At 43.8% G+C, this 18,556-nt stretch overlaps 1 protein-coding gene across 1 annotated transcript in view; it reads right to left on the bottom strand.

Annotated features, from left to right (window-relative positions):
* Positions 1–18,556, bottom strand: part of LOC141141456 (vomeronasal type-2 receptor 1-like) — an 85,375-nt gene that overhangs the window by 35,413 nt on the left and 31,406 nt on the right. The window lies entirely within an intron of this gene.

Below are 18,556 nucleotides of genomic sequence, written 5' to 3'. Positions count from 1 at the left end.
CGTGAATCCATTGTTTTGTGGGAATTTTGACATTGGTAATGGTTAAGCAAATTTCTGTTGTGTGAAACGCGTCTACCTTGACCACTGCAGGTGTCCTCTGGTGTCATTTTGGATATTTTTATATTCCAATAAACTTTACTTGGAGCCCACGTGAGGTGCAGCCGTTTCTTATTTTTACAATTTACCACAGAGGCGAGCCGGGGCTAGCACTCTGGTGTGTGTTCCAGTGGGTATATCAGTTACACATGGAGTGGTGGGTTGTTTTCATTTGGAATTTTGACATGCCAACACTTTTTCTTCCTATGTGTACAGTGGGGACGGAAAGTATTCAGACCCCCTTAAATTTTTCACTCTTTGTTATATTGCAGCCATTTGCTAAAATCATTTAAGTTCATTTTTTTCCTCATTAATGTACATACAGCACCCCATTTTGACAGAAAAACACAGAATTGTTGACATTTTTGCAGATTTATTAAAAAAGAAAAACTGAAATACCACATGGTCCTAAGTATTCAGACCCTTTGCTGTGACACTCATATATTTAACTCAGGTGCTGTCCATTTCTTCTGATCATCTTTAAGATGGTTCTACACCTTCATTTGAGTCCAGCTGTGTTTGATTATACTGATTGGACTTGTTTAGGAAAGCCACACACCTGTCTATATGAGACCTTACAGCTCACAGTGCATGTCAGAGCAAATGAGAATCATGAGGTCAAAGGAACTGCCTGAAGAGCTCAGAGACAGAATTGTGGCAAGGCACAGATCTGACCAAGGTTACAAAAACATTTCTGCTGCACTTAAGATTCCTAAGAGCACAGTGGCCTCCATAATCCTTAAATGGAAGGCATTTGGGACGACCAGAGCCCTTCCTAGAGCTGGCTGTCTGGCCAAACTGAGCTATCAGGGGAGAAGAGCCTTGGTAAGAGAGGTAAAGAAGAACCCAAAGATCACTGTGGCTGAGCTCCAGAAATGCAGTGGAGAAAGTTGTAGAAAGTCAACCATCACTGCAGCCCTCCACCAGCCGGGGCTTTATGGCAGAGTGGCCCGACAGAAGCCTCTCCTCAGTGCAAGACACATGAAAGCCCGCATGGAGTTTGCTAAAAAAACACCTGAAGGACTCCAAGATGGTGATAAACAAGATTATCTGGTCTAATGAGACCAAGATAGAACTTTTTGGCCTTAATTCTAAGCGGTATGTGTGGAGAAAACCAGGCACTGCTCATCACCTGTCCAATACAATCCCAACAGTGAAGCATGGTGGTGGCAGCAACAAGCTGTGGGGGGTGTTTTTCAGCTGCAAGGATAGGACAACTGGTTGCAATCGAGGGAAAAATGGATGCAGCCAAGTACAGGGATATCCGGGACGAAAACCTTCTCCAGAGTGCTCAGGACCTCAGACTGGGCCGAAGGTTTACCTTCCAACAAGACAATGATCCTAAGCACACAGCTAAAATAACGAAGGAGTGGTTTCACAACTCCGTGACTGTTCTTGAATGGCCCAGCCAGAGCCCTGACTTAAACCCAATTGAGCATCTCTGGAGAGACCTAAAAATGGCTGTCCACCAATGTTTACCATTCAACCTGACAGAACTGGAGAGGATCTGCAAGGAGGAATGGCAGAGGATCCCCAAATCCAGGTGTGAAAAACTTGTTGCATCTTTCCCAAAAAGACTCATGGCTGTATTAGATCAAAAGGGTGCTTCTACTAAATACTGAGCAAAGGGTCTGAATACTTAGGACCATGTGATATTTCAGTTTTTCTTTTTTAATAAATCTGCAAAAATGTCAATAATTTTGTGTTTTTTTGTCAATATGGGGTGCTGTGTGTACATTAATGAGGAAAAAAAATGAACTTAAATGATTTTAGCAAATGGCTGCAATATAACAAACAGTGAAAAAATTAAGGGGGTCTGAATACTTTCCATCCTCACTGTATGTAACCTTTTATTTTTTTAATACATTTTTTTAAGTGGCAGCTCACTATTGTTAGTCTATTTTTCTATGCATATAGGATTTCCATTTTAATGTATCAATCTGTGATCAGGATTCACATATGAGGACAGAATGTCTGGAATGGATTATACAAAAGCACTTTCAGACCTTTCATTATTTTGGGGGTTGATTGTGACAGTGAGCTGCTCTCATATGGAATTAATCACTGGGTGTTTTTGATTTCCACTTTATCAGCACAATGGTGGCAGGAAGATCTTCATTTGCATTTTGGGTGTTTAATCATGACCTTATAGATGTTTTATGGACTATACTTTATGATGGATATTTTCTATATTTTTAGTATGATATTCACATATTTATACCTGCACAGATTTAAGTAGACACTCATTTGCTATTGATTTAACATTGCATCATATTTTTAACTTATTTGACCTTAGTCTTTTTATTCTAGCAAACAATTTGCGACATTAAGGGTTGCTTAATAATTTAAAATCAGTGACTTCTAGCACCTCATGCACACTGCAGCTCAAATAAGCTGCTTCTTCCAGCATTTGAGCTTTTTTTTTCTCACACTATAGGTGTTTGCAGGAGTTTAGTGGCACGGGAGGTTACAGGCAAAAAAGAGTGACATCGATTTCGCATTTTTTCCTTCTAGTGATAACACTGATTCTGACTGAGAATTAGTTTCTTTCAGGGCCAACATTGACAGAGGGGTTTTTCTTTCCAGTGATATCACCAAAGCAAGGGCATTTTTTTCCTTTCAGTGACTCCACCAAAGTAGAGGAACTTTTTCCTTCCAGGTATTTCCCCACATTAAATAACATTGATCCACACATCAATCAATCCGCCTGGTCTACTACTTCATGTTTAGATTGAGTACAGATTGATTGAGGTTCAGTTTGATAAGATGCTTTGGAGGCAAGAGGAGAGATATGGAGGCTAACAGATCCCTGATCTTTCCAAAAAGAGAACCTATCATGGCCCTTGCTATCACAAGGGATGCTGTTCTTCTCTTGTAATAGCATACGAAGTTGATAAAAATTTGTAAATAAATAAAAGTAGTATTAAAAAAGTACATTTAAATAAAATAGATAGTAAAATAAAAAAAAATAAATGCCCCGATCTCCCATACTCATGTGCAAATGTGAACGCGCACATCAGTCCCGCACTTATATATAAACTGTGATCATACCACATATTTGAGTTATCACCACAGACATCAGAGCAAGAGAAATAATTCTAGCTCTAGACCTTCTGTGTAACTCTAAACTGGTGACCTGTAAAGGCTGTTAAAGCATGCCCTATGGATAATTCAATGTACCGTAGTTTGGCGTGCGCAATTTTAATGCATGACATGTTTGGTAATTATTTACTCGACATAATATCATATTTTATATTTTACCAGAAACTTGGGCATTATATTGTTTTTGTGTACATTAAAATTCACAAAGTGTACTTTTTCCAAAAATTTGGATTTGAAAAACAGTTGCGCAAATACCATGTTAAGGGGTTCTCTGTAATTTTCTAGCAAAATATGCAATTTTCTGCATGTATGAGAGAAAATTCTGAATTGGCCCAGTGGGCAAGTAGTTAACCACTTGCCTACTGGGCACTTTCAACCCCTTCCTACCCAGGCCAATTTTCAGCTTTCAGCGCTGTCACACTTTAAATGACAATCGCATGATGACAGTGTCCAGCTTTTACTGCTTCAGCCAATCAGGGCTTGCAATGCACTGTTCAGCGCCGCAATGCATTGTGATCGGTTCGGGGGGCCGAACAAACAGTCGTAGGACTCGTTTGTTCGGCTGTTCGCCGAACGACTGAACAACCGCGCATGGGCAACCTCGTGCTTCAAAGCCTGCAAAAAGGACCCAAGAATAAGTGGTATAAAGGAGAAGGATGAGTGCTGGTTGGCAACCCTCCTTGACCACCGTTATGAGGGGAAGGTCTCAGAACTCATCCCCGCAAAGAGTGTAGAAGATAAAATCTCTTGAGGACACGTTAAAGAAGATTTTATTGAACATTTTTCCTGACTCCAGTAGGTTACAGTGTTGTGGAAAACATAGTTTTGCGTCTTCTGTTGGTCAAGAGAGGAGCTTTGGAGAAGGCGTCCACCTAAGTGAGGCATTTTGGAATTTTTTTAGTCCTCGCCACCCAGGGCTGTCAGCTTCCACATCCCATTGGCAGCATCTGCATCACATGGTGGATGATTAGCTCTGGGCCAAAACAGAGATGGAGAGCTTTCCAGCTGACGATCCACTGACTTACTGGGTCATAAGACTAGACCACTGGCCAGAACTTGCCCAGTATGCTATTGAGTTGTTGGGCTGCCCTGCATCCAGCGTGCTTTCAGAACGGGCATTCAGTGCTGCAGGATGTTTTGTTACTGATCATAGAACGCGTCTGTCCACAGACTCCGTGGACCGTTTGACTTTTATAAAAATTAATCAGTCCTGGATTACCAGCTATGAAGCCCCTGATGCCGATGTCGTTACTTCTATCCAAAGTCACACCAGAATGTATCCAAAAAATGTCTAATCTTGTTCCCAGTGCACTACAGTGCCTTGCAAAAGTATTCACCCCCTAGGCATTTTTCGTGTTTGTTGCCTCACAACCTGGAATTAACATGGATTGTTTGAGGATTTTAAATTTATAGAACATGCCCACAATTTTGAAGATTTTTTTTTATTGTGAAGCAAACAACAAATAGGACAAAATAACAGAAAAAGTCAATGTGCATAACTATTCACCCCCCTAAAGTCAATACCTTGTAGAGCCACCTTTTGTGGCTATCACAGCTCCAAGTCGCTTTGGATAAGTCTCTATGAGCTGGCCACATCTTACCACTGGGATTTTTGTCCCATTTCTCCTTGCAAAACTGCTCCAGCTGCTTCAAGTTGGATGGTTTGTGCTTGTGAACAGCAATCTTTAAGTCTCACAGATTTTCTATTGGATTGAGGTCTGGGCTTTGACTAGGCCATTGCAACATATTTACATGTTTCCCCTTACACCACTCAAGTGTTGCTTTAGCAGTGTGTTTGGGGTCATTGCCCTGCTGGAAGGTGAACCTCCGTCCTAGCCTCAAATCACGCACAGAGTGGTACAGGTTTTGCTCAAGAATATCCCTGTATTTAGCACCATCCATCTTTCCCTCAACTCTGACCAGTTTCCCAGTCCCGACTGCTGAAAAACATCCCCACAGCATGATGCTGCCATCACCACGTTTCACTGTGGGGATGGTGTTCTTTGGGTGATGTGATGTGTTGAGTTTGCGCCAGACATAGCATTTTCTTTGATGGCCAAAAAGTTAAATTTTAGTCTCATCAGACCAGAGAACCTTCCTCTATACATTTTTGGAGTCTCCCACATGCCTTTTTGCAAACTCAAAATGTGCCATTTTGTTTTTTGCTGAAAGTAATGGCTTTCTTCTGGCCACTCTGCCATAAAGCCCAACTCTATGGAGCGTACGGCTTATTGTCGTCCTATGTACAGATACTCCAGTCTCTGCTGTGAAACTCTGCAGCTCCTCCAGGATTACATTAGGTCTCTGTGCTGCCTCTCTGATTAATGCCCTCCTTGATTAGTGCTACATCTCTGATTAATGCCCTCCTTGCCCGGTCCGTGAGTTTTGGTGTGCGGCCATCTCTTGGCAAGTTTACTGTTGTGCCGTGTTCTTTCCATTTGGTTATGATAGATTTGATGGTGCTCCTAGGGATCATCAAATATTTGGATATTTTTTTATAACCTAACCCTGACTTGTACTTCTTAACAACATTGTCACTTACTTGTTTGGAGAGTTCCTTGGTCTTCATGGCAGTGTTTGGTTAGTGGTGCCTCTTGCTTAGGTGTTGCAGCCTCTGGGGCCTTTCAAAAAGGTGTGTATATGTAACGACAGATCATGTGACACTTAGATTGCACAAAGGTGGACATCATTTCACTAATTATGTGACTTCTGAAGGTTATTGATTGCACCAGAGCTTTTTATGGGCTGCATAACAAAGGGGTGAATACATACGCACATGCCAATTATCAGTTTTTAATTTCTGAAAAGTAGTTTTATGTATAGATTTTTCTCATTTTACTTCACCAACTTAGACTATTGTGTTCTGATCTATCACATATAATTCAGATTAAAAAAAACATTGAAATAAAGGCTGTAATGTAACAAAATAGGTAAAAAAGCCAAGGGGGTGAATACTTTTGCAAGGCACTGTGGCCTCATCATACACACTGGCTCCCCAGCTGTTGCTGAGAAAAAGCAGTTTGCAGGGAAAATGTCATTTTTTTGGCTTTATAAATGCAATTATTGTAGACATGGGACAGATCTGCTACTTTACAGGTAGACTAAGGGGACCCCCAATGCACTATATTGGAAGGATTTTTTTATTTTTATGCTTTCACTTTAAAAATCAAAAAATCACTGCTCATTTAAAAATGATGTTTTTGACAAACTTTTTTAACTGATACCCCCAGGGCAGGACCTGGACCTCTATAACCATTGTATGCCCAATTATTTGCATATAAGCCTTCAAAATGGGCACTTTTGATATTTGACGTTCGGGTCCCATTGACTTTAACGGGGTTCATTATTTGGGTCTGATCTTTCACGGTGTTCAAAAGTTCTGGTGCGAACTGAACAGGGGTCCATTCGGCCCATCCCTACTTAACACAACACAACACTACCACTTTCATGTAAACAGCACTGTGTGGTGCAATTGTAATATTTGTGGCAGGCATTGAAGGCTGGGTATTGAGGCTGAATAAATGCTGCATATACACGGGGTATTGACGCATGTCTACGCATAGCCCTACATGTATCAGTTGTTTGTGGTAAAGCCTATCTAAAGCCAAAACTTGTTTGCCATACTACCCTACCAGACAGTGTAAGTCCTTTTTTCCCCTCTCATGTGAACATGTAAAACAGAATATTCTTGACTTGTGTTGACATACCAGATTTTCCTTTATTTTGAGTACTTTTGAGTACTTGTTGTCATGAACCTTGGAATACTGAAGTATTTCTCCTCTGATTCATAATGCTGGGACTAATAATGTTAGGAGACGCTGATGTAAATTCCAGCCACCTGTCTGTCTGTTGCCTGCTAGAATGTGTATTGTACATAAATCTAGTATGGGATCTAAGAGTCATTAGATCCCCATTGTTGTTTGTGTTAATTAACTCTGCTGTTTTGATCATGTTGATTGGGTTTTCTGAGCTACAATACGGCCAGTCTGGCCTAAAGGTCATGTCTGAGTCATCTAGGCTGTTTAAAGGGATTAGTTAATTAGCTCATGGTAATTAAGGTTTCTGGTCACAGGTGTATGTTCAGAGTAATATGAGCAAGAGGTATACACCTCCTCTTTTATTGTATAAAAGAGCCTGTATTCCTTTCAATAAAAGAGATTCCTGGTTGAACTTACATACAGCCTGCCTGGTGTTTGTTCTGAGCTACACAACTGGATTAGAACGGCACATAGCTGTAGTTCTAGTCCCGGAGCATCGGATGACTGAACCATCAGATGTTGCGATCTGCAATCTGATGCTATAGCCGCAGAGGAGTGTCGGGAGAGTGGAACCGAGCGAGCAGGGGCTCGTTACACTTGTGTAGTGAGACATTGTTTTTTTTATAACCACCTCTATACCAGCATGTTCCATTCTCTTTATTACCAGACCATTTTCAGCTTTCAGTGCTGTTGTAGTTTGACTGATAATTGCTGTGTCATGCAGCACTGTACCCAATGTTATATTGTATTTTTGAGACTGATAGAGCTTTCTTTTGGTTGTAATTAAAAACCACTGGGTTTCTTTATTCCTTACTATACAAAGGAAAGAGGCAGAATAATTGAAAAAAGGTCCCCTTACATTTTTTGATAAACCACATAAAATAAATAACCTCTCTTCATAAATTTAAACTAAAATGTATTCTGCTACATTTCTTTGATAAAAAAGCAAACAAATAAATATATATTTTTTAGTCTGGGTTAAAGTTATAGGGTCTACTGCGCTTTCTCAGTGTCTCACAGTCTCCTGGGGCCTGTGATGTGTCCCAGGAGGTTGAGAGTAGGGATGGGCGAACGGATCAGCCCGGGCCAAACTTTGGTTGTTCAGATGTTCTGTGAACACCGAACAATATGCGGTGTTTAGGGAAAATTCGGAACACCGTTAAACTCTATGGGACATTAACATGAAAAATCAAAAGTGTTCATTTTAAAGGCTTATCTGCAAGTTATTGTCATAAAAAGTGTTTGGGGCCCTGCCCCAGGGGACATGTATATGTAAAGGGGTGGCCCCGCCCCCCTCTGATGCCCCGGGAAAGCCATGAGGAAGTCCCCGTGCGTCAAAGGGGGCGGGGTCACCCGGGTACGTCACCATGTGGCCCCGCCCTCAGTTATAAAAGAACTGTCACCTGCGAGGACGCGTCATACAGCGGGTGCCTCCCTTGGAGGCGGATTGGTGGAGGCCTGCAGGTTTTATTTTTTCAATTTTTTTGGTCCGTCAGCGGAGCAAGAGAAGAAGATGAATGCACTTCGAGGGACATTTTTATTTTTTATTTTTTTAATAAAGGACTTGTCCCAAAGTGTGTCTTGTGGTTTTTTAAAATTTTGACACTTTTTTTGTGAAATGGTACGGGTACAATGTACCCGTTACCATTTCAAACAGGGTATGGGCTGGGATCTGGGGGTCCCCTTGTTAAAGGGGGCTTCCAGATTCTGATAAGCCCCCCGCCTGCAGACCCCCACAACCACCGGGCAAGGGTGGGGATGAGGCCCTTGTCTCCATCAACATGGGGACAAGGTGTTTTGGGGGGCTACCCCAAAGCACCCTCCCCATGTTGAGGGCATGTGGCCTGGTACGGTTCAGGAGGGGGGGGCGCTCTCTCATCCCCCCCTTTTTCCTGCGGTCTGCCAGGTTGTGTGCTCAGGTAAGGGTCTGGTATGGATTTTTGGGCGACCCCCACGCCATTTTTTTTTATTTTGGCGCGGGGTTTCCCTTAAAATCCATACGGACCTGAAGAGTCTGGTATGGAATTTGGGGGGACCCCCACACAATTTTTTTTTTAAAAAAGGGCCATTACCAAATGGCCTGGTAATGGAATGTGGGGGATCCCATGCCATTTTTTTCAATGACTTTTATCTGTATAGCCGGGACCCGACAATTCATTATAGCCACTAGTACTTTTAAATTACTTTTTTTCCTTTAGAAATGTCATTTTGTGCAGGGACTGTTCTAAACACGGGAAAAATGTGCCACTTTACAGGCATACTATAGACACCCCCCAGGTACAAAATTTAAAGGAATATTTCACTTTTATTGTTTTACTTTAAGCATTATTAAAATCACTGCTCCCGAAAAAACGGCAGTTTTTAAAACTTTTTTTTTGCATTGATACATGTCCCCTGGGGGCAGGACCCAGGTCCCCAAACACTTTTTATGACAATACCATGCATATAAGCCTTTAAAATTAGCACTTTTGATTTCTCCCATAGACAATTCATTATAGCCGCGAGTACTTTTAAATAACTTTTTTTCCTTTAGAAAAGTCATTTTATGCAGGGACTGTTCTAAACATGGGAAAAATGCGCCACTTTACAGGCATACTATAGACACCCCCCATGTACGAAATTTAAAGGAATATTTCACTTTTATTGTTTCACTTTAAGCATTATTAAAATCACTGCTCCCGAAAAAATGGCAGTTTTTAAAACTTTTTTTGCATCGATACATGTCCCCTGAGGCAGGACCCGGGTCCCAAAACACTTTTTATGACAATAACTTGCATATAAGCCTTTAAAATGAGCACTTTTGATTATTCATGTCGTGTCCCATAGACTTTAACGGTGTTCGTGTGTTCTGCCGAATTTTTTGCCTGTTCAGTATGTTCTGGTGCGAACCGAACCAGGGGGTTTTTGGCCCATCCCTAGTTGAGAGCATGGGGTCGAACTTCCACTCCCTAAAAGGAAAAACAACCTACAATGAGGAAAGAGGAGAGGGGAGGAGGATAAGGAGAACTTATCTTGCTTTATGTGTATGTAGCACCCTCTAGTGTGCTTGAAGAATAGTACATATTTTGTGAGAGTAGGTACATTTCCAGACTTGGCTGGCAGCCAAGCTTGGGTGTGTTTTGTCCTGGGTTGGGAGTGGCTCAACTTAGTGCTGGGTGACTCACATGTAGCATCACCAGGACCTCCCACTTCTTTCCAGAATGTTCTGGTGTTTTCTAGAAAGAGAGGTGGAGAGGGGAGGTGGAGCTGCCCTGGGTGTTCTGAGGAGTCCTGACCATCTGGATTGGCAGGGGGCAGGCCTCCTTAAATACTCAGGTTCATCCCAGCTGGGGGAGGAGTTGATCGGGTGGAAGATGGAGATGGAGTGTTAGGCTGTCGGGGCCTTTGAGGAAGCTTCCCAGTCTGGAGGGGGGGTGTCAGGGCTGGTCTCAGCACTTCCTTCTCAAAGCTGGGTGCTCAGCTATCGCCTAATTGCCAGCTCCTATCTCTCCACAGTGGCTCACCTGTTGATGATATCCTGCTGTCAGTCCTGCCTACTTAAGCCGTCCAGTCCAAATGATCTCTGCCTTCGCCTTGGTCACATCTCTAGAGACGCTCTCCTGTGTTCCTGTTAAACACTTACTTGGCTGACATTCCCTCTGGCTCCAGATTCTGCTTGCTGTTCTACTACGCTCATGTCTGGCTCCCTGACGTTTTGGCTTGTCTGACTATCTGTTCTGGTTCCTGACAACGTTTACTACTGTTTTGACTACGTTTACTCTGTTTACCTTTTTTTATTATTAATAAACAAGTGTGATTTAACTGTACTTCTGTATCAGTCTGATTCATGGTTTCCGACAGTAGGTAAAGGCCATGAATTCATAAGATGCAGTCAATCCACTTGTTGGTAATATTTTTTCCAGATTGGATGAGCAGGATCACCGCATGGATCAGTTTGCCATGGCATTACAAACACTCCTGAGTCACACGGCTCACCTGGAATCTCCCACTGTGGCTGCTCCGGTATAACCTGTGTTGCAGGCCATCCCTGCTTCTACTCCAGACTCTGTGCAGGCACCCGCCTCGAATATTACCTCTATAAGAGGCATGCCTGGTTCCGCTCCGCTTCCCCAGCAATTGGGGGGTGATGCAGTCCAATGTAGAGGGTTTCTCAACCAGGTTGAGATTTACTTTGAGATGCTGCCCCAGGCGTTTCCCACGGACAGAAGCAAAGTAGGTTTTGTGATATCTTTGTTTTCTGAGAGAGCCTTGGCCTGGGCAAACCTTCTATGAGAGATGCAAAAACCTGTTGTCTTGAGTTACCCTGAGTTTGTGGCCTCCTTTAAAAGGGTATTTGATGCATGCTCCGTTTCTGCTGCCAAGTACCTCGTGTCCATCAAACAGAGTACGAGAACTGTTGCCGATCACGCCATTGAATTCCGTACTCTGGCAGCAGAGGTTGCTTGGAACTATGAGGCCCTCATGGCTGCTTTTTCTCATGGTCTCTCAGATACCATTAAGGATGAAATAGCAGCCTGAGATATACCCACTGAGCTGGAGAAGTTGATCACATTTGCCATCCTCATTGACTCCAGACTCAGAGAAAGACTCCCTTTTAAGAAGCGCTTGCGGAAGCCTCTTGTACATTTGTCTCCGAGCTTTGCAGTCCCACCCTTGCCTCCCTCACCTCCCATGCCTCCTGGTACAGAGTCGGTCTGTGAAGATGAACCCATGCACTTGGGCTTCACGCGTCTCTCTGTGGATGAGAGAACCCTTAGGAGGAGGGAGAGATTGTGCCTTTATTGTGGCCAGGCAGGTCACTTTTTGAAGTCTTGTCCTACCCGCATGGAATGCCCGAACCTTGAGGTCCTGTCACGGACAGACCTTAGGTGGGGTGGTTTCATCCCCAGTTATCCAGAAGGATAAGCCCCATGAGCCCCTGGTTTCAGTTACCCTTTCTTGAGCTGAGTCATCCATCGAGATACAGGCTCTAATTGACTCTAGGGCTGCAGGCCTGTTTGTTGATCCTGCCTTTGTATTGAAACACTCGATTCTGCTGCAGCTGCGTGACACTCCACTTGCCATTGAGGCTCTTGACGGGAGACCTCTACAGCCTGCCCATGTGGCTCATGAGACTGTTCCACTGTCCATGGCCGCAGCGGCTCTTCACCATGAGATAATCCAATTCCAAGTTATTTCCTCACCTAAGTTTCCGCTGGTTATTGGTTATCCTTGGTTACAGAGGCACAACCCCTCTTTGGATTGGCTCCGTGCTGAGGTTCTCCCCTGGTCGTCAAAATGCAGTAAGACATGCTTCCAGAAGGTAGCCAAGGTCCTGTGCACCTCTTCACTCCCTGCCGGAGGAATACCGCAATTTTAGCGACGTCTTTGACAAAGGTCAAGCTGGTAGTTTGCCTCCACAATGGTCGTATGATTGCGCAATTGACCTTCAACCTGGTGCCATACCCCCTCGGTATTTACCTTTTGTCGGTCTTGAAGGATAAGGCCATGGAGGAGTATGTTTCAGATGCACTTTCTCGAGGTTTCATCCGCAAATCCTCTTCTTTGTGAAGAAGAAGAGTGGTGAACTGAGACCTTGTATTGATTATAGGGGTCTCAATCGTTTCACAATTAAGAATGCCTACCTGATTCCGTTGATTATGGAGTTATTTGACCGCCTCAAGGGAGCAACAATTTTCACTAAGCTTGATTTGAGAGGGGCATACAATCTTGTGAGGATTAATGAGGGCGACGAGTGGAAAACTGCGTTTAAAACCAGAACAGACCATTATGAGTACCTCATAATGCCTTTTGGCCTTTGTAAAGCCCCGGCAGTTTTCCAGGAATTTATTAACGATGTCCTCCGAGATTTGTTGCAGTAATGTGTAGTGGTTTATTTTGACGATATCCTCATATTCCCTGGAGAGCCACCACACAGATGTCTGTCGTGCACTTCAGAAACTAAGAGAGAACAATCTCTATTGTAAATTGAAGAAGTGCGAATTCCATGGTGAACAGGTTAAATTCCTGGGTTATGTCATTTCCACTGCTGGTTTTTCGATGGACCCAGAGAAACTTTCAGCAGTCATACAGTGGCCCCGACCCCTGGGTTTATGTCCTCTTCAGCGTTTTTTTGGCTTTTCCAACTATTATCGGAATTTTTTCCGTAACTTCTCGTCTCTAGTCAAGCCCCTGACTGATATGATCAGAAAGGACGGTAACCCACAGAGTTGGTCTTTGGAGTCCATTAAGGTCTTTGAGAGTCTCAAGGCTGCCTTTGTTTCTGCTCCTGTGTTGGCCCATCCTGATCTTGCGTTACCCTTTATCCTTGAGGTTGATTCTTTTGAGACTGGAGTTGGTGCCCTTCTGTCTCAACGTCCTACCTCTGAGAGCACTATGCATCCTTGTGGCTACTTTTCCAAGTAATTGTCACCTGCGGAGTGCAATTACGAGATTGGTGACAGAGAGCTGTTAGTGATCATTTTAGCCCTGAAAGAATGGAGACATCTTCTCAAAGGTACCACTGTGCCGTTCTCATTCTTACTGACCATAAGAATCTCACATTCTTGTCTGAGGCTAAATGCCTCTCTCCCAGAAGGGCGCAATTGGCTCTTTTCTTGTCTAGTTTCAATTACATTGTCTCATTCTTACCCGGTACTAAGAATGTAAGGGCTGATGCTTTGTCATAACAAATTTCCTCCACTTTCAAGATGGAGTCAGTTCCGGTTCCTGTGATTCCTCCTGATCGTATTCTGGCTACAGTTTGCACCAGTCTCACTTCTCCTTTGGGTGACAAAATTCTTGCTGCTCAGGTCCATGCTCCTCCTGAGAAATCTTGTGACCGCTGCTTTGTCCCAGAGAGTCTCCGTACTGCCGTGCTCCAGACTTACCATTCTCCCAAGGTTGCTGGCCACCCTGGGAAGAATCAACTCTTTTGGGCCATTTCCCAACAATTCTGGTGGCCTAGTCTACGTGGTGATGTAACCGCCTTTGTAACTGCCTGGTCCATGTGTGCTCAGAGTAAGACTCCATGACACCTTCCAGTGGGCCTCCTACAACCCATACCCAATGGAGAAAGGCCCTGGACCCACCTGTCTATGGATTTCATTGTGGAGTTACCCAACTCCCAGGGCAACACAGTTATCCTTATGGTGGTTGACGGTTCTCGAAAAGGTCCCATTGTATTCCACTTAAGAAGTTGCCCACTTCTAAGGAACTGGCTTCCATTTTTGCTTGTGAGATCTTTCACTTACATGGGCTACCCAAGGTGATTGTCTCGGACAGGGGTAGTCAGTTTGTGTCCTGATTCTGGCGAGCCTTTTGTGCACAGTTAGGAATTCAGCTTGCTTTCTCCTCTGTGTATCACCCGCAGTCTAATGGGGCCGCAGAACGAGCCAAGCAGTCCTTGGAGCAATTCCTACATTGCTATATTTCTGACCATCATAACAACTGGTCAGACCTCTTATCTTGAGCCTTGAATTCTGCCTCCCGATTGTCCCTGTTTATGGCGAACTATGGTTTCCAACCTTCCATGTTGCCTGACTCATTTGTTCCCCAGAGTATTCCTGTGTTAAAGGAGTATCTCCGTGGTCTTTGTTCCACTTAGGCACAAGTCCAGGAGGCTTTGCGACATGCTAATGATAGGTATAGACTCCATGCTGACCGCAGGCCTTCCTACCAGGTTGGGGACAGGGTCTGGCTGTCATCTCGCAACGCAACCTCCGACTTCGTGCTCCCTCTCTGAAGTTCGCACCTCAGTTTATTGGGCCTTTCCGTATTCTTCGCAGGATTAACCAAGTGGCTTACACATTAGACCTTCCTTCTAATACGCGTATCTCGAATGTATTTCTACTGAAACATAATCACACACATAGGTTGGACTTGATGGACTTGTGTCTTTTTCCAACCTCACCTACTATGTAACTATGTAACTATGTCTCCTTATTAAAACCTTTGGGCTGCAACCGCTTTACCACCTCTGTGCCTCTTCCTCACCCTGTACAGGTTGAGAACCATGAGGAGTATGAAGTACAGTCCATTGTTGACTCCCGTAGGTTCCTTTGGCACACACAGTACCCGGTGCATTGGAAAGGGTATGGTCTGGAGGAACGCTCTTGGGTTTCGTCCTCGTACGTAAATGCCCCTATCCTTCTCCGTGATTTCCATAGACGTTTTCCCCTCAAGCCTGGTGGTCCTCCGAGGGGGAGGGGTCATTGAGGAGGGGGTACTGTCAGGGCTGGGCTCAGCACTTCCTTCTCAAATCTGGCCACTCAGCTGTTGGCTAATTGCCAGCTCCTATCTCTCCACAGTGACTCACCTGTTGGTGATATCCTGCTGTCAGTCCTGCCTACTTAAGCCGTCCAGTCCAGATGATCCCTGCCTTCGCCTTGGTCACATCTATAGAGAAGCTCTCCTGTGTTCCTGGTAAAGACTTGCTTGGCTGACATTCCTTCTGGCTCGAGATCCTGCTTGCTGTTCTACTACGCTCATCTCTGGCTCCCTGACGTTTTGGCTTGTCTGACTATCTGTTCCGGTTCCTGAACTCTGGCTATGTTTTGACTACATTTACTCTGTTTATCTTTTTTATTATTATTAAACAAGTGTGATTTAACTGTACTTCTGTCTCAGTCTGATTCATGGTTTCTGAAAGGGGGTGATCTTGGGCCTGGGCTCGGGTGTGGACGGGACCCTCTTACAACCAGAGGTGTCCTGAGCAGGAGGCACAGGAGGAGCAAGAGAGGACAGTGGGAGAACACTGCTGGGCAAGTGTCCAGGAGTTCCACAGAGGCAGCCACGAGGGCTTGTGAGTGTTCACACAGTCGGGAAGACTGGGAGATGGAGCAGTCTGTGATGGGCGCAGAGCCAGTCTGGAGGATTGTGGTGACATGGACAGTGGAAAGGGGCAGCTGCAGCCAGGAGGGCTTGCAGTGCCTGAAGAGGTGGTACTGGGAGCAGTAGTCACAAGTACAGCTAGCACTGGGACTTTCTATATTTTTGCTACACTATAGGGGCCCATGGTCCCTGCCTGCAAAGGGCATCCGCTTTAGGCCTGGCTGAGCCAGTGTCAGGCCTACCAATCAGTGCTAGCTGGTCCGGGAAGTGCAAGCAAGTGATGTGCTTGAGGTGTTGAGGAGAGATAGTCTGCAAGCAAGTGAATTACTGGAGAGAGAGAGAGAGGAGATTGTATATACTGTGAATGTATATAGTTGGTCCCAACATTGACTGTCAATTATCTGGACATCTCATAGTTTTCCTACCCCTATCCTAGTTAAATTCCCCTCGATAAAATACAAAAAAACAAGTGCAAGGACTGTTTCATGTCTCTGGATGCTTGAAATTGTGTGCCTTGCTGGACAGGGTGACAGACGGACCACTATACTCAGCAGCCCCTACGAGGGTACCGCTACATGTATTTGATATAGCCATTGTATATATGCCTTCTCACAGCCAGCTCACAGTTAAATATTTATTAAAACTGTTTGATGTTTGGAGGATTTAGTTGCTTATATAGTGCAATATGATGTATGGCCAGGCCAGTACATATGTAGCCCAAAATCCTATTTACAGTGATTCTTGTGTGCTGAAAATTGACCCTCCTTCTGCGCCAGCAAGGAACAGAATACCAGTTTAACTTCTACAAGATGGTCAGAGGTAATTTCTTTTTTATGTATCTCCTTTTTTACTTTTCTATTAGCTATACATTAGGCAAGTGTTGATTCATTTCTTAACATCAAAGCATAGGTTGAGAAGTTTTCATAGTCTCAGAAGAATGTCTGATGAAAGAAAGCATCTCCCAGCAGCATAATATAAAAAAGCAGATGCAGCCCTCTTTTAAAGGGGGTTATGAGAAATGGCCCTCCCCAAACAGGATATTGCGGTACATCTGTAGGTAGATAGGAGAGCTAGAACCTTTGCTAAGTGGAAGAAAGTGATAATAAAGTTGATAGTGCCTTCACCCAGGACAGGGCCTCTGTGAACAGAGAGGATTCTCTTCCTTGAAAATCAACCAGTAATCTAATCAAATAATTGGGAGCAGAAGAGCTAATGAAATCAGCAATTAACATTAAACATAAGTATATACTGTAGGTGAGCACCGGTATGGAAATAATACAAGCTTTATATAAGAAAAGATTCATAATAGTTTGTGCATCCAATGTACAAACAGTTATTCTTAACAAAGAGCCCAACAAGAGTCCTGGTGGAATTATGCACATTTACCCAGGTATATAAAGTTATTAATAAAGATACCTCCAAATGAATGTTGCAGCAAAGTTCAGTAGCAGGAACCCCTGAGCCCCGGTTCACACAGGGGCGGCACGACTTGCAGGTCGCCTCACCGAGGCGACCTGCACAGGACTTCCACGGAGACTTGCAAAACAACTTCTGTATAGAAGTCGTTATGCAAGTCGCCTGAAGTCGCCCCAGAAATGCTACAGGAACCTTTATCTAAGTCGGAGCGACTTGCGTCGCTCCTATTAGAACGGTTCCGTAGTACAGAACGGGAGGCGACTTGTCAGGCGGCTAGGTCGCCTGACAAGTCGCCCCTGTGTGAACCGGCACTGAGGATGATCATAATGTGGCATCCTTCTTTGTGTCAGAGACAAGAATTCAAGATCAGCAGTGATGGGGAGATCCTCCAACCATTGTCCAACCAGCCCGGAACACAGCTGCTCACTAGGAGAAACTGTGGGGTGGTACTGGACCTTAGAGTTACCATTCTATTCTGTTTCTTAGTTCTTAGTATTTTCTAATCTGTCATGCAACCAACCCGCTAACTATCAGAATTAGGCTTCAGGATGCCTCACCAGGCTCTAGCCTATGCTGATTATTGAGCCCTAAACTAAAACTAGTTATAGAATCCCAGACCAGAAGGGACAGAGTTAACTAAAATAACAATAGCTGTATAAAAAATTATATTCTAATAAACAGGTTCACCTACTAACATACTTAAAGGTGACCACTACACATATACAGTAGCACAGACCTAGATATCTTGCACTGTGGAGACAGATGTACTTCTGTGATAACTCCAAACTTTTTCAGATAGGAACGAGGAATACCTATTAGCAAAATATGTAGGCATAGGACACCCCCACCACATCCCCTTAAAGGAGAATTAAACAAAAAAAAAGATTACTTAAATCCAAAAGTGTTTTTTTTTAACACTACTATTCCTTTATACTGTACTGCCTTTTAAAAATTTACAAAGGCAGCCATTTAGAAATTGGATGAATGGTTTAGCACTGGGAAACACTTTTTGAAAGACAAAAAGTGCATTTTATATACAACTATATACATCAGAAAAAACTGAGGGACAAATGAGGAAGAAAGAGGGACAGAGGGACATTGTTCCAAATCAGGGACAGTGCCTCGAAATCAGGGACATTTGAGAGCTATGCTTCTGTCAACAGTCTATATATATATATACCCAGATGCTATGGGCAACAATAGTGAACTATTAAAAATAAGAGCACTTGCCTATTAATCCCTTCTGGCCTGGATTCAGCAGCAGCTATTTCATAAGCAAGACATGTGGTCTCAGACATTCTCTCTCTCCACTTCCTATTTCTGGGGTTTTCAACCCAACAACCCATAAACAGGAAGTGCATACATAATATATA

Source organism: Aquarana catesbeiana, linkage group LG04 (genome assembly GCF_042186555.1).
Source record: "Aquarana catesbeiana isolate 2022-GZ linkage group LG04, ASM4218655v1, whole genome shotgun sequence".
In the NCBI taxonomy this organism is placed as follows: domain Eukaryota; kingdom Metazoa; phylum Chordata; class Amphibia; order Anura; family Ranidae; genus Aquarana; species Aquarana catesbeiana.
Note: the sequence above shows the minus strand (reverse complement) of the source record. Positions and strands in the feature narration are given on the sequence as shown.